The sequence below is a fragment of the Canis lupus genome, chromosome 32 (assembly GCF_048164855.1).
Source record: "Canis lupus baileyi chromosome 32, mCanLup2.hap1, whole genome shotgun sequence".
In the NCBI taxonomy this organism is placed as follows: domain Eukaryota; kingdom Metazoa; phylum Chordata; class Mammalia; order Carnivora; family Canidae; genus Canis; species Canis lupus.
Genome location: NC_132869.1, coordinates 14,405,675 through 14,421,189, shown reverse-complemented (window position 1 = coordinate 14,421,189; position 15,515 = coordinate 14,405,675). Strand labels below are relative to the sequence as shown.

The following is a 15,515-nucleotide window of genomic DNA, read 5'->3' as shown; positions in this document are numbered from 1 at the left end:
AATCAGTTAATGGCAAATCAAAAGTAACTGATGCCTATTAAGCTCCCATAGTATGACAGATAACACACAGGACCTGTTGTGGTCACTGTTCTTCAGGAGCCAGTATAAAAGAGTAATAGGAATTTGGAAGGGTACCAAAATATGGCTCAAATTAAGGCTTAGCACTTACTTTAACTCTTTTGTTTAAAGTAATCTCTACATCTAATGTGGGGCTCAAACTCACAACCTTAAGATCAAGATTTGCAAGCTCTACCAACTGAGCTAGCCAGGCACTCCGAGGCTTAGTACTTAATTTAAATTAAAACAAGGCCTTGGAGAGCTAGGATGTCATCCACATAGAACTACTGTCCCAGTTCTTGCTTAAAGAGGTTTCACCCAATTGTTACATGCGACTAAAATATCACTACAAACAGGTTCTCTTGTCAACCTCAAGAGTAACTTTATTTGAAAGCCTAAACAGATTCATACTGATCAGAAGCAGCACCATGAATGCCAAAATGATTGTGATAAATACCTTCTCAAACTCTAAAGAGAAAGTTTTAATCTTCTTAGTTTGAAATAATTATAGATTTGTAAGAAATTACAAAGATAGCACAGAGAAGTCCCATGTACCCGTCACACAATTTCCGCAGTGGGTACATCCTATATAACTATGGAATAACATCTAAGCCAGAAATCTGACATTGGTACAACATGAAAGTACAATTCTATGTCATTCTGTCATATGCGTAGATTCATGTAACCACCACCAAAACCAAGATACAGAATTACTCTATCACCACAAAGATGTCCCTCATAATATCCTTTATGGTCAAATCTTTCCTCCTTCCTCACACTATTTCTAATCCTTGGTAACTACTAATTTGTCCTCCATCTCTGCAATTTTGTCATTTCATGAATGTTATGTAAATGGAATCATATAATATGTGATCTTTTAAGACTTTTTTCTGAGAGGAGCACTTGACAGGATGAGCACTGGGTATTATACTATATGTTGACAAATCGAAACGCCAATTAAAAAATATACAAAAGAAAAAGACTTTTTTACTCAGAATAACATTGTTGTTGCATAAATCAATAGGTCATTCTTTTTTATTGCTGAGTAGTATTCCATGATATGAATGTACTACTGTTTGTTTAAAGCATTCAACTATTGTATAACATTTTGGTGGTTTCTACTTTTTGGCTATCACAAATGCAGCTGCTATGAGAAAACTGTGTACAGATTTTTACATGAACATTAGTTTTCATTTCTCTGAGATAAATGCCCAGGAGTGAGGTTGTTCCTTTTCCAAAGTGGCCATGGCATGGCACTTTCATTTTGAAAAATTACTATACCAAGGTAAAATTACTATACCAAGGAAAAATTACTATACCAAGGTACTGGATGGCAGAGTATAAAACAATTGGAAAACACAAGAGCAGTCCCAAGGGATTAGTAGGTAAGGAAGCATCTAAAGCAGTATAATTATTGTAGGAATTCAGAGATGAACCTCAGCTGATATGATGAAGGAAAACTTCACGGAAGGGATTTTATCTGGAAAAAGGCATTGAAGACTAGGTAAAATTGTAAATTGGTAGAAAAGGGCTTTTTAAAAAAATATTTTATTTATTTATTCATGTGAGACACAGGGAGAGAGGCAGAGACATAGGCAGAGGGAGAAGCAGGCTCCCTATAGGGATCCTGATGTGGGATTCAATCCCAGGACCCTGGGATTATGACCTGTGCCAAAGGCAGATGCTCAACCACTGAGCCACCCAGGTGTCCCAGAAAAGGACATTTTATATAGAGGAGATGATGTAAGAAAAGTTGCAGAGGCAAGAAAGCATAAGGCATATATGAAGACCTGATCAAAATACTGCTTGTTTATAGTACATCATACAGGGAGAAGAAACAGTGGGAATGAAGCTTTGAGAAAAAGTCCAGGGAGGGCTCTTCAGCCCTAAAAGTCTACTTGTCAAACAGAGAGTCAGTGACTTTCAAATTTCAAATGAAAGTTTATCGATAACAAATAACTAATGAAAGCATGCCTACTCTAGTTGAAGCAGAAGTGGAAATCTAGGGGTCCCTTTTTCTTTTCCCTTAGGGTACTGGTGGCTTTGAAGAATAAAGCTTAAAATATGATGTTGAGGGATCCCTGGGTGGCTCAGCGGTTTAGTGCCTGCCTTTGGCCCAGGGTGTGATCCTGGAGTCCTAGGATCAAGCCCCACATCAGGTTCCCCGCATGGAGCCTGCTTCTCCCTCTGCCTGTGTCTCTGCCTCTCTCTCTCTCTCTCTCTCTCTGTCTCTCATGAATGAATAAATTTTAAAAAAAATATGATGTTGATATTCAGTTATAAACAAGAATGAAGTATTGGTATATGTTACAATATGGATGAGCCTTGACAACACTATACATGCTAAGTAAAAGAAGCCATTCACAAAAGGACATGAGGTTTCTTTGTGTGGTGATGAAAATGTTCTGGAATTAGAGGTGTTGGCTGCATACTATCATGACTATACTAAAAACCAAGCTGAACTGCACACTTTAAAAGGTTAAGCTTTATGATATATGAATTATATCTTAAATTTTTAATGCAAAGAAATAGAAATGAAAATATCAAGGGTATTATAGAGTGCCAGACATGAAACTGGGGATAAAATAATGGACAAACTCCAGGCACTCAGGAGTTTATTATTTACAAGAGGTAGTCAAGTAACTAGTCAATTATAATATCATAAAATAAATGCTGTTATTACATCCTACAGACATGCCAAGAGAACTTAGTAGAAACACTTAAATCCTTAGGAAATGAAATGCCTTAGGGGAGTGAGAAGAAGCTTCCGGAGATTATAGCTAAAATATGTCCAATAGGAGGAGCAGCGTTTTCCTAGGTGGAAGTAGGCAGAGGGTAAGGAGGAAAAATATTAAAGGCATGTATGTGTCAGGGCAGTATCGGTGGCTCAGCGGTTTAGCGCCGCCTTCAGCCGAGGGCGTGATCCTGGAGACCCGGGATGGAGTCCCACGTCAGGCTCCCTGCATGGAGCCTGCTTTTCCCTCTGCCTGTGTCTCTGCCTCTCTCTCTCTGTGTCTCTCATGAATAAATAAATAAAATCTTAAAAAAAAAAAAATAAAGGCATGTGTCAAAACTTAGAAGTGAAAAATACTATACATTACAGAAACTTCACAGAGTTCTAAGCAGCTGGTACAGAGACTTAGAAGGAAGTGGCAAGAAATACAGTCAGAAAGGTAAGCAAGGTTCATATTATGAAGGGTCTTGGCCAAAAAATGTGGATACGTTACAATGGCTACGGGCAATTTTTAAATGACTTCAAGCAAGGTAAAGAGATCCAATTTGCAATCTGACTTCAGTGTGATGAGTGGAACAGAGGGGCAGGACTAGAGAGAGGGAGACAGGGTAGGAGAGCAGGAGACTACTTTGTATATCAGGTGAGAAAATGATGGTGTTAAGTCAGGGGTGGGTACCTTATGGCCTGAGAGCCAAATCTGGCCTGCTTCCTATTTTGGTAGGGATGACAAGCTAAGGATGGTTTTTACATTTTTAAATGGGTGGGGAATCAAGGAAGAATAATAAATTATATGAAATATAAATTTAAATGTCTATAAATAAAGTTTTATGGGAAACAGCCACACCCATTCATTTACATATATATTATTTCTGGCTACAGTGATTGTGACAAAGATTATATGGCCCGCAAAGCCTAATGTATTTACAATTTGGCCCTTTATAGAAAAAGTCTGCCAAACTCTGGTCTAAACTAACAAAATGAGAGCAGAGAAATATATATATATGGGAAATGTAAAAGGGAAAGAAGGAATGAATAATCTTTTTTTTGTTTGTTTGTTATTTATGATAGTCACACAGAGAGACAGAGAGAGAGAGAGAGGCAGAGACACAGGCAGAGGGAGAAGCAGGCTCCATGCACCGGGAGCCCGACGTGGGATTCGATCTCGGGTCTCCAGGATCGCGCCCTGGGCCAAAGGCAGGCGCTAAACCGCTGCGCCACCCAGGAATCCCAGGAATGAATAAACTTGATGATTGATTAGATACAGGGGTAAAAGAAGAAACATCAGTGATGTTTAGATTTCTAAAGTAGGAAACTAGATGAGTAAGGTTGCAGTAGTCCACAATAGGGAAGCAGGAAAAATAGACTTATGGTGGGAGGGAGAAGTGGGGGGATGATTTTTTCAGATTTGGACCTGCTAAATAGGAGGCACTTGTGACATACCCAAGAAGAGCTTTGGAAGAGGTCTGGAGCTTGGGCACCTATGATTTGAGAGTCATTAGCATATGAATGGCAATTAAAGCCAAGGGAATGAGATCACTGGTGGAAAGCTACAGAGGCAGCAGGAAAAACTGACATCAATTGCTATGTGATCAGCTGATCACAAAGAACTGCTCTCCAATCATTTGTAATTAGCCATGTTTATCTTCTTCCCCCCTCCTTTATTTTCATGATCCAATCTTCTTTTTGCCTTTTCTTGCCCCTCCAAAGAACATAACCATCTTTTAGTCTTGTTTTCAACAAGTTAGCATCACTTTGTTTTTTATACATTTTTATGATGTTATTCCAACTTCTCTACATTCTATTTTAAACTTGCCTTTTAAATTGCTAGAGAGGGACACCTGGATGGCTCAGCGGTTGAGCATCTGCCATTGATTCAGGGCATGATCCCGGGTCCAGGGATCCAGTCCCACATCAGGCTCCTTGAGTGGAAACCTGCTTCTCTCTCTGCCTACATCTCTGCCTCTCTCTCTCTCCCTCTGTCATGAATAAATAAATAAATCTTTAAAAAAAAATTAAAATGAAATAAAAAATAATAAATTGCTAGAGAGATGCTGTTCTTGAATGCGAGGCTATGAGTAGCCTCAGCTTCCCTGAACTCTTTTGTATTCTTATATATGCAAAAAAAAATTTTAATGGAGGAAGGGAAATTCCATCTACAGACCACAAAAATAGTGCAGGATTATATGAGCAGTATTGCTTTGTTCTTATCACTTTAATTTTCTCCCCAATCTTCTTTATTGAGAATGGAGATGCTGATCCCAATGGCTCATATATAAAGTCCTCACATTTCAAAAGCTGCTCTGGAACAATATATTTTACATGGCATTAAAGAGAAAATCATAGCTTGTCTACATAAAAGCTTTTTCTTAATCCAAGCATAATGAATTTATTTCCCATCCTATTCCTTTGCCATGTAAGAATTTTTCAGTTAGCTTCTCAGAACCCCCTTATGGCATATTGTTCCCCTGGCATCTCATGTTCTCTATTATTCCTGTCAATCTTTCCAGCAGGAGTCTCATAATAATCTTATATTTAGTATTTAGTATTATCAACAAGTACTCACTTCCTATTAACACTAGTTTCATTGTGCAAGTTATCTCACCTTCCAAACGCCTTTGAACAGAGATGCCAAGGATTTGCTCAAAGATCTCAGGAAGCCCAGCTGGTAGATCATTAAAAACTCAAAAGTAATCATCCCTCTACAACAATTTCACTATATTGCTCATTTTCAGAATCTAGATGTCTGCTAAACTATTTGCTCATCTTTTTGACATTGCAATATCACAGGCATCTGATCCCTCTTCTCTCCATATATACACCTCACTCAGCCAATTCTTACCTAGCTCTTAAAATGGTTTCATAAAGAATCTTTCTAACATTCAATGTTATCCTGTTAAGGAAATCTGAATGTGTGTTTGTTTTTTTTTTAGTATATGTGCTGCTGAAGCGAGCACCTGAATGTGTTTTTAGCTATCATGACACTCCTTTCCCTTCTGATTATTCCTCCTTGTAGTTTTAATTTTCTTCTGTTCTAACATGAATTTGCTTACCTTCTAAATGACTCCACCAAAACATCCCAGTTGTTTAGAAACTAATTTGAGTTCTCACTATTGCAAGATTAGAAAAAAGATATTTTACCACAAAAACTCTGTTGGAACTGGCAATGCTATAGGAATACTTTCTTTTTTTTTTTTTCCTAAGTATATTCCAGACAGGTAATAGTACATAAATTCTAAGAAGTATTATTTAATCCTTTTTTTATGAAAGAATTCTCATTGTCTGGCTTCACAGGTCCCTTCAGGTCACTTTCAAACTTTTGCCAAAATACTCTTTTACAATATGCAAGAAAGATATCAAATAATTTCTCTTTCAAATTTCTTTGGGGATGAGAGATGTGTGGTAGATAGACACATGTGTACACAAACACATCCCCAGACCCTGCCTAATTTACATCTATGGTCAGATAGATTCCAACATACTCTTCAAAAGCCTACAATGCTCAAAATGCCTTGCCTGATTCTGGGAAGAGCTTCATATTTCACTCCTGGCAAAAACAAAACATTTTATCATACACAGTCCTATTTCTAGTAAGAACGTCAGCTTGTTTCTCTTCTACTCCCAAGGTTTATCAAAAATGAGAATTCCATGAGAACAGGAAATGGGTCTCTCACTCATCCCTGTGTATCCATCTCAGTAAATGTTTGCTAAATGACTCCCTAGGTTTTCATGCTCCATACTACTTGTACTACATATTTTTCTTCATTTTATTCATGTTTGTATATGCATTTTATTCTTACTTATATAATTCTAATTATCTTTCAAGACTTCTTCTAAACTCCTTTATTTCCCCTTGTTATCAATTTCATTGCCGTAGGCTTTACTTTCCTTCTGTAATGCTTGTTTCTCTGGGATTTGGAGTCCATCTGTGATTGCCTGATTATCCATGCTGTCTTTGGCCTTTTCCATGTTAATCTCTTAAAATGTGTTAATTATCATTCTTGAGATCTTTTTTTCCTCTCTTCCAAGACATGTCCTTTAATGTTTTCTTTAGTAATAATTAACCTTTTCCTGATATTTTCCTATAGCACTTTTCACTCACCCCAGATATTTCATCTATTTTCCTCTAATCTTTCTTCCTCCAATACTTAAAACTTTATATTTTTACCACCTCTTTCTGAAGCTCTTTTAAATCCCTTCCCCAACCCACATGGCTACTTTGAATTAATTTTGGCAGCTGTTACCAGCTCAGTTGGTCTGCTTCTCTTTTCATTCTGGGACCTTGAAAATGGCTCAGCTGTGCATGCTTTTTCATTATGACCTGTTCTTGGGTAATCAGCACAACTCTGACCATTAATCCCAAAGGTTTCATACAGTTGGCTTCCTACAGATGTCATTTCTGGCTCCTTTTTTTCCACACTAGAAACATTTTCCTTATTATATCTCACACTCAGATGATTTCTAGAGATAATTCTATCTCCTGTAATATAACTGCTAAACCTGGATCATGCTCAGGATCATCTAGGGAGCTGTAAGAAATACATATTCTTGCCTCCTCCACCCCACTCTAGTGTGATTTAGTAGTCTGGGGATGGGCCCAGAAATCTTTTTTTTAAAAGCTCAAGTGATTCTGATAAGCAGCCAGGTTTAGTGATTACTCATCTATAGTATGTCTTTCACTGGCACCTATATCAGCTGGATCAAAATGGGATATTAATACTAACTCATGGGTATTAAATGTTTTGTTTTTTTTTAATGTTTACTTTGTGTTAGGCCTTCTGCTAAGTGTTTTACAAGTATCACTGCATTTAATTCTCACAACCATCCCATGAGGTGGGCTTTACATTTTACAGATGAAGAAACTGTACTCTATTTCATATGCCTACAGCAGATTCTGGATATTCTCCCAAGCAACCCACACAAGAGTCTGTGCTCATGACCACTATGTGTATAATATTAGATCAGGTAGGTGATTAAACTTCTTTTCTCATGTAATCTTATATTGCACACTTATTATTCAGTCAACATTCCAAACACACTTGCAAATTTTACTTGATCTGTTAAAGAATTAGTCTCTCTTGCAGCAAGTTTTATTTTAAGCTATAGCCAGGAACACTGTTAAAGAGAATAATCAAGATATTTGGTCTTAGTTGGCTATAATGAATCATCACAAAGTTTTTTCATTCACTCCTTCATTTTTATTCAATTAGACATTTATAAAGCATTAACTAAGTTTCTGCTATGTGCTAGACATAGGAATAGGAAATATTTGGTCTTGGTCTATTAAGATGAATTAACAAAGAATCACCACTAAGTTTGTTTAGTCATTCATTCTGTCAGCCAGCCATAAGGAAAACATTTATGAAACACCTAACCTACTAAGTGAAAGATACTGAAAAAGGCCTAGAAATACAGCAATACACTAGAATAGGAGACAGATCTCGGTAAAGTATACACATTTGGAGTCAACAGCATAAGTGAAGTTTCTGAATGAGTATGAGAAGAGGATCTCATAGACAGAAAACTATGAACTAGTGGCACCTGGCTAGCTTGGTGGGTGAAGCATGCAACTCTTAATCTTGGGGTTGTGAATTTGATCCCCACATTGGGTACAGAGATTAGTTAAAAAATAAAATCTTAAAATCTTTAAAAAAAAGGGAGCAGTGCCTGGGTGTCTCAGTCAGTTAAGCATCTGGCTTCAGTTCAGGTCATGATCTCAGGGTCCTAGGATAGAGACCTGTGTCAGGGAGTCTGCTTCTCCTTCTCCCTCTCCCCTTCCCCCAGCTAATGCCCAGCCCCCCGTAATAGATAAATAAAATCTTTAAAAAAAAAGGAAACTATAAACTATACACTTAATAATGAATAGAGGCGAAGCTAGCAAAGAAGACTAAGAACTGAGAAAAGAAAAACAAGAGAGTCTGGTGTCATGGAAGCCAAGAGCACAGAGAGCTGGGCAAAAAGATGCTGAGATATCGGGAGTAGGAAGAGAAAAATCCAGATGTGAACAAAGACAATTCTCTTTTCAAGAAATGTGACTGGGTAAAGAAGGAAATATGCACACATTTTTTAAGGGCTGAGGAGCACGTAGAGACAGAAAGGTTGAATATAAGAAGGAAACCGGAGTAACAATAGTACATGGTTTGAAAAGTTGGAGGAAATTAGATCCAGAAAACAGGTGCAGAGGCTGGTCCTAGAGAAAGTAAGAACTTTTTTTATTCCAACAAGGAGGGAAGACATATGTATAGAGAAGTAGGTGTGCCTGCAGATTTGGTAATAAAAAGTTGTATCAGTTTCTATCCAATTCTTGGTCAAAAAGGAGACAAGATCACCTGTTGGGTTAGAAAAGGAGGAAGAAGGATTTAAATGGGGGAAAGGAGGTGGGTTGGCTATAATGAATCATCACAAAGGCTTGACGAGGGTAGAAGTTTGAAAACTGTTGGAATGGATATGTTGTCTATGTTGTCTAGAGAACACTGTAATTTTTTTTTTTTTTTTTTTTTTTTTTTTTATTCATGATAGGCACACAGTGAGAGAGAGAGAGAGGCAGAGACACAGGCAGAGAGAGAAGCAGGCTCCATGCACCGGGAGCCTGACGTGGGATTCGATCCCGGATCTCCAGGATCGCGCCCTGGGCCAAAGGCAGGCGCTAAACCGCTGCGCCACCCAGGGATCCCAGAACACTGTAATTTTTAAGGGCTGTTGAAAACCCAGGTGGAACAAGTGATCATAAATTTCTACAAGTACCAGTCTGGTTATATCATTTTCTCCAGCAATGCTTGATATAGATACGTGAAAGAGAGAAAAATGGCAAGAAACTAAACTGAAATAACAGACCATGGAATCTTACCTGGAAAGGGAATAACTAATAAACAGGGCTGCTGGAAAGGAAGGAGGAAAGGTCCAGGTGAAGTTGAAAAACAAGTATAATCCATTCTGCAATTTTTTAAAAAGATTTTATTTATTTATTAAAGAGAGATACAGCACAAATGGCAAGAGTGGGAGAGGGAGAAACAGGCTCTTCACTGAGCACGGAATCTGATGTGGGGCTTGATCCTGGGACATGGCATGAGCTAAAGGCAGATGCTTAACCAAGTGAGACATCCAGGTCCTCCCCCTTCAGCAGTTCTAATGTCTTTTTTGTTGTTGTTGTTTAAATTTTATTTATTCATCCATCTGAGAGAGAGAGAGAGAAAGAGAACACAGGCAAGTAAGAGGGAGGGGCAGAAAAGGAGGGAGAAGAAGAGGGAAAGAATCCCAAGCAGACTCGGTGCTGAGTGCAGAGCAGAACAAGGGGCTCAATATCACAATTAGGAGATCGTGACCTGAGCCAAAACCAAGAGTCAGATGCTCAACTGACTGAGCCACCCAGACACCTCCTGATCTCTTTTTGGTATATTTTCCCAAGAATATGCAAGTTTGAAGTTCACAACCTTTAATTCTTTTGTTTGTTTGTTTAATTAAGTAAACTCTACATGCACTGTGGGGCTCAAACTCACAACCCTGAGATCAAGGGTCAGGTGCCTTACTGACTGAGCAGCCTGGTGCCCCTGAAGTTCACAAACTTTAAATTTCAAGGATGTGAAATCCTAGGTCAGATTTATGTTAGAATGAATTAATAATCAAGGCCTTTAGTTATCATTAGTTGTTGGCAAATATTTCTTAATTCTCATCCTAGGCACTTTGTAGAACTGTAGCTCCTGATGTCTTTGAAGTTGGGTTGAGGGAGGGGCAATGAAATTTGAGCAAAATGACATGAATCACTTCCAGATATAAGAAATTACAAGTAGCACACAATTTACCATTCTCTCATTCTGCCATAGCAACCTGTGTTTCAGATGGGGGCTGCTCAGTCTGCCTAATTCCTAGAATGAGGAAGATACAGAGCACTGCTTTCAGTCAACCCACAAAGGGCATGTTGAGTGAGGGATAATTTTTAAAAATATTTATTTATTTATTGTGAGAGAGAGCACAACCCCAGTAGGGGGAGGGGTAGAGGGAGAGAATCTTTCAAGCATGTTGCCCGCTGACAGAGGAGCCCCAAGCAGGGCTCAATCCCACAACCCATGAGATCACAACCTGAGGTGAAACCAAGAGTCAGACGCTTAACTGACTCAATTTTTTTTAAGTAGGTTCCATGCCTTGGGACGACTGGGTGGCTCAGTGGTTGAGCGCTGGTGTGATCCTGGGGTACTGGGATCAAGTTCCACATCAAGCTCCCCACAGGGAACTTGCTTCTTCTTCTGCCTATGTCTCTGCCTTTCTCTCTGTGTCTCTCATGAATAAATGAAATCTTAAAATAAAAAAACAAAAGTAGGATCCACGCCCAATGTGGGGCTAGAATCCACAACCCTGAGATTGAGCTCCAAGCTCTACCAGGTGAGCCAGCCAGGTGCCCAAGTCAGTGATAAATTTTAAGCCACATAAGAGGGTGCAGACTGAGGGCTATGAAAGGGAAGGAGAGAATAAGAGGAAAAGAAAGGCAGACTTTCAAAGTATGAGAGCAAGGGTCTCCTCCCCATCTGCCATTTCTGGTTCATAAAGCAATTCTACTTACACATCTCACTAATCTTCAAAACTTGAAATGTATAAAATCAAAACAGTTGCTCCACAAATTAGCAGTCCTTCTCAGCTTCCCTACTACATTCAGTGACATTTTCATTCTTTTGGTTCTCCTGCCTCTTCTCTCTCTTCATCTTATTAACCAGCCCATTAATATCTAGTAGAACGGCATGCATTCACACTCCACACAAGTTTTCACCAAGTCTAGCCAATTCTTCTTTTGCAATGTCTCTCAGATCTGACCCTTAACTCTTTCTATGTTCATGGCAACCACCTTGATCTATAAGGACTATTTTTTTAAAGATTTTATTTATTTATTCATGAAAGAGAGAGAGAGAGGCAGAGACATAGGCAGAGGGAGAAGCAGGCTCCATGCAGGAAGGCCGATGTGGGACTCCATCCTGGACTCTAGGATCACTCCCCTGAGCCAAAGGCAGACGCTCAACCGCTGAGCCACCCAGGCATCCCTACAAGGACTATTTTTATCTAGCTGCACTAGAATATAAGTTCTATAAGAGAAGAGATTTCATTCGTTTGGTCACCCCTTATTCCCTGGCAAATGGCAGGCACTCAACATTATTAATGAATAAATAAACGAAGAAATCTAATCTATCACTAGTCTTTTCCCACTTTTATCTATTTCCAAATGGTAGTGACAAACATCTTGGCAAAACTTGTTTTCCATAAAAGTCTTTCTTCTAGTCAAAATCCAATAACAGAATACTATTATCCATAGTGTGGAATCTAAAACTCATCTACCAAACATTTAATGCCTTCTGTAAGGTGGGCACCACTTTATCCAGTTATCAGAAATCATTTCCTTGACATAATCAAGCCAGTTTTAATCATCTCTAATTTAAACTACTTTTTTCCTATGCCCATGGATCATCAGCAAACAGAATGTCCTTTCCTTTCCTTTTTACTACTATAAATTACATATTTTCCTTTAAAATAAAAGCCAAGGCTTAATCTGATTCTACAATATCATGATGTTAATTTCTATAGACAGAAATTTCATTATAAAAAAAAATAAATTTCATTATATTCACTATCCTTTATCCTTCCACATGTTCCCAATTTTTTATGCCATTAGGACCTAATCACACCTTCCACTTCCAGGCTCCCTCTAATTTAGTCATATTCCAGCCACCTCCTACCAAAACTACCCACCACCGTCGTCAAATCCTGTTTTAGGTCTTTTTTTTTTTTTTTTTTAATTTTTATTTATTTATGATAGTTACAGAGAGAGAGAGAGGCAGAGACACAGGCAGAGGGAGAAGCAGGCTCCATGCACCCAGAGCCCGATGTGGGATTCGATCCCGGGTCTCCAGGGTCGCGCCCTGGGCCAAAGGCAGGCGCCAAACCGCTGCGCCACCCAGGGATCCCGTGTTTTAGGTCTTAAGCATGCATTTAATTTCTTCCTATGTTAATTTATTCAGCATATATTTATTGAGTAGAAATTTCATGCAAGTCACTGTTCTAAGCACTGGGGACAAAGCATATCACAAAAACAGACAAAAATCCCTGTTCTTGTTGCATGATTATAATATTTAATATGTAATATTTATCACAATAAACAAAAGAAGTCATAGGATAGAATTGAAAGTGCTAAGTGCTGTGGAGGAGATATATTAGAGATGGAAAAGAGGGGAAGGCCTTAACAAAAAGGTGTAAAAACTTTTAAGAGTGAGAGTTACCATGCAGCTATCTAGGAGTGTGTCCTAGCCAGAGGGTACAGCGAATGTAAAAGCCCTACCGCAGGACAATGACTGATACTCCAAGGAACTGATCAAAACGGCATGTGTAGTATGAATGAAGTAAGCAACAAGAAGGGTAGTAAGAGATGGGTCAGAGAACTGTGAGGTAAACAGATGGCCTAGGGCTGTGGACCACTAAAAAGACTTGGACTTATTCTGCAATTGGTATGGAAGCAGCAAGAACATCTTAGGCAAATAAGGAATATAATCTAATTGATATTTTAACATAGTGCTGTGTTGAAAACAGATTGAAGCAGGAGTAAGGACAAAAAGGAATCTAGTTAAGCTATCACCAATAATTTAGGCAAGAGATGATGACAATTTATTTTATTTCATTTTTTAAAAGATTTTATTTATTTATTCATGAGACACAGAGAAAGAGAGGCAGAGACAAAGGCAGAGGGAGAGGCAGGCTCCATGCAGGGAGCCCGATGCGGTACTCAATCCCAGGACCCTGGGATCAAGACCTGAATCAAAGGCAGATGCTCAACTACTAAGCCACCCAGGTACCCAGATGATGATAATTTAGACCAGAATAGCAGTAAAGGAGGTAGAGAGAAGTGTCTAGATTCTGGATTTATTCTGAAGCTAAGCTAACAAGATTTGCTGATAAACTGTGGAGCTGAAAAAGAAAGTTTCTAGAATGACTCCAAAGCTTCTGGCCTAAGAAACTGACAGGCAGGAGTTGCCATTAACTGAGCTTAGAAAGACTGTGAATAAAAGTTTTGGGGTAGGGAAAAGATGAGGGATTTGGCTCTAGAGTGGTTAAATCCAAAACTATCCAAGAGGACATGATGAGTAGAGCTGGATATCAAGGCTGGAATTTAAGAGAATAGTCTGGGTAAGAGATATAAATTTGGAAATCAATGTATAGATGGTATTTAAAGATGTGGCAGGGTGAGCTCTCTCCAAGGGACTGCAGGTAGATAAAGAGGTTCAAGGACTAAGCCTTAGAGCATTCTATTTAAAGAGGAACCAGAAAAAAAGAATGAGAAGGAATGACCAGGGAGGTGGAAAGAAAGCAGTATTTCCTGAAAGCCAAAATGAAGAACATGTTTCAAGGAAGAAGAGAAAGTAATCAACTATATCAAATGCTGTTCATAGGTGAAGTAATAAGATGATAATTAAGAACTGACAACTGGATTTTAGCCAACACTCAAATACTGAATCACAGATGGTATGATGAGGGCAAAAGCCTGATTAGAATGAATTTAAGGGAATATGCTTAAGCTGTTTTCAGAATAAGCTACCAGACTTACTTTCAACAGTAATCCTTCTACCGACCAAAACTGGGTTTCAGCTCACTTTTTGTGAAAGTTATCTTAACTGATCATACTCATTACTTTCAAATAAAAAAATGATAGAGTCAGCCCTTAGTTCTTTGATACTAATTCCCCAGAAGTAATTATACTAAGCTCACTTTAGTTCTCAGCACCTTGAGTGACTTTATGTCCTAGATTTTCTAAAGGTTCCAATTTAATATAATATTCTGTTAACAAAAAGGATCCTTACACATGCAATTAAACATTTAATTTCATGCCACTGTAATAGTTTTTATATTACATTTTTTTCTCAAGTCCAGAAAATTCTCTTTCAGCCAGGGGCTGGGGAGAAGGGCAAAGGAGAGCTTTGTTCAATGGGTATAGAGTTTCAATTTTGCAAGATGAAAAGGTTCTAGAGCTCTGTTGCACAACAATATGCATATAGCTATACACTTAACAATAGTCAGGATGGTCAATTTCACGTTATGTGGTTTTTCACCATAGGTTTTTTTTTTTAATTCTTTTTCAGACATGATGTCCTGATTTTCAATTTGGAAAATATGGACAATATGCTGCTAATTCAAATCTCTAAATGAAAGCATTCCAGGCACCATAACATCATCTGAGGAGTAAATGTTTTTTTGTTTTGGGAAGAAGTACAACTTAAAGAAGTAAAATTTGTTAAGAAACTTTCCCCACTAAGCTTTAAACTAGTTTAAATTCCTTTAAATTCCTTTCTTCCAGTTAAGGTGAAAGATAACATATGGTATTAGGAGACCAGCATAAGCTACCAGAATGGGTCACTACTAAGTAGAAGGTGTATAAGCATAAAACCACCTTGCAAAATTTGGTATGGGAAAGTTTACATCTGTATTTTTAGTCATATACCACCCTTCCATTCTTTGATTTCAGTTGTTCTTTCTATCTTTATTAAACCTCCCTCATGCAATCAATGCTAACAAAGTATTACACATAAGGAAAGATTGTGACTAGGAAGAACCCAATAACATAGTGCTTAAACGAACAGCTCTTAAGCTTCCTAGGTCTAAATTTTAAATTCGTAACCTATTATTACCTTGGACATACTGCTTGTTAACTTCTCTGTGCTTCTGTTTCCTCATTTGTAAAATGAGAATATTATTTGCCTCA

General features: G+C 38.2%; 1 protein-coding gene across 4 annotated transcripts in view; it reads right to left on the bottom strand.

Annotated features, from left to right (window-relative positions):
* The window catches only part of GOLM2 (golgi membrane protein 2), a 100,032-nt gene that overhangs the window by 66,170 nt on the left and 18,347 nt on the right, over positions 1–15,515 (bottom strand). The gene's annotated exons all lie outside the window — the stretch shown is intronic.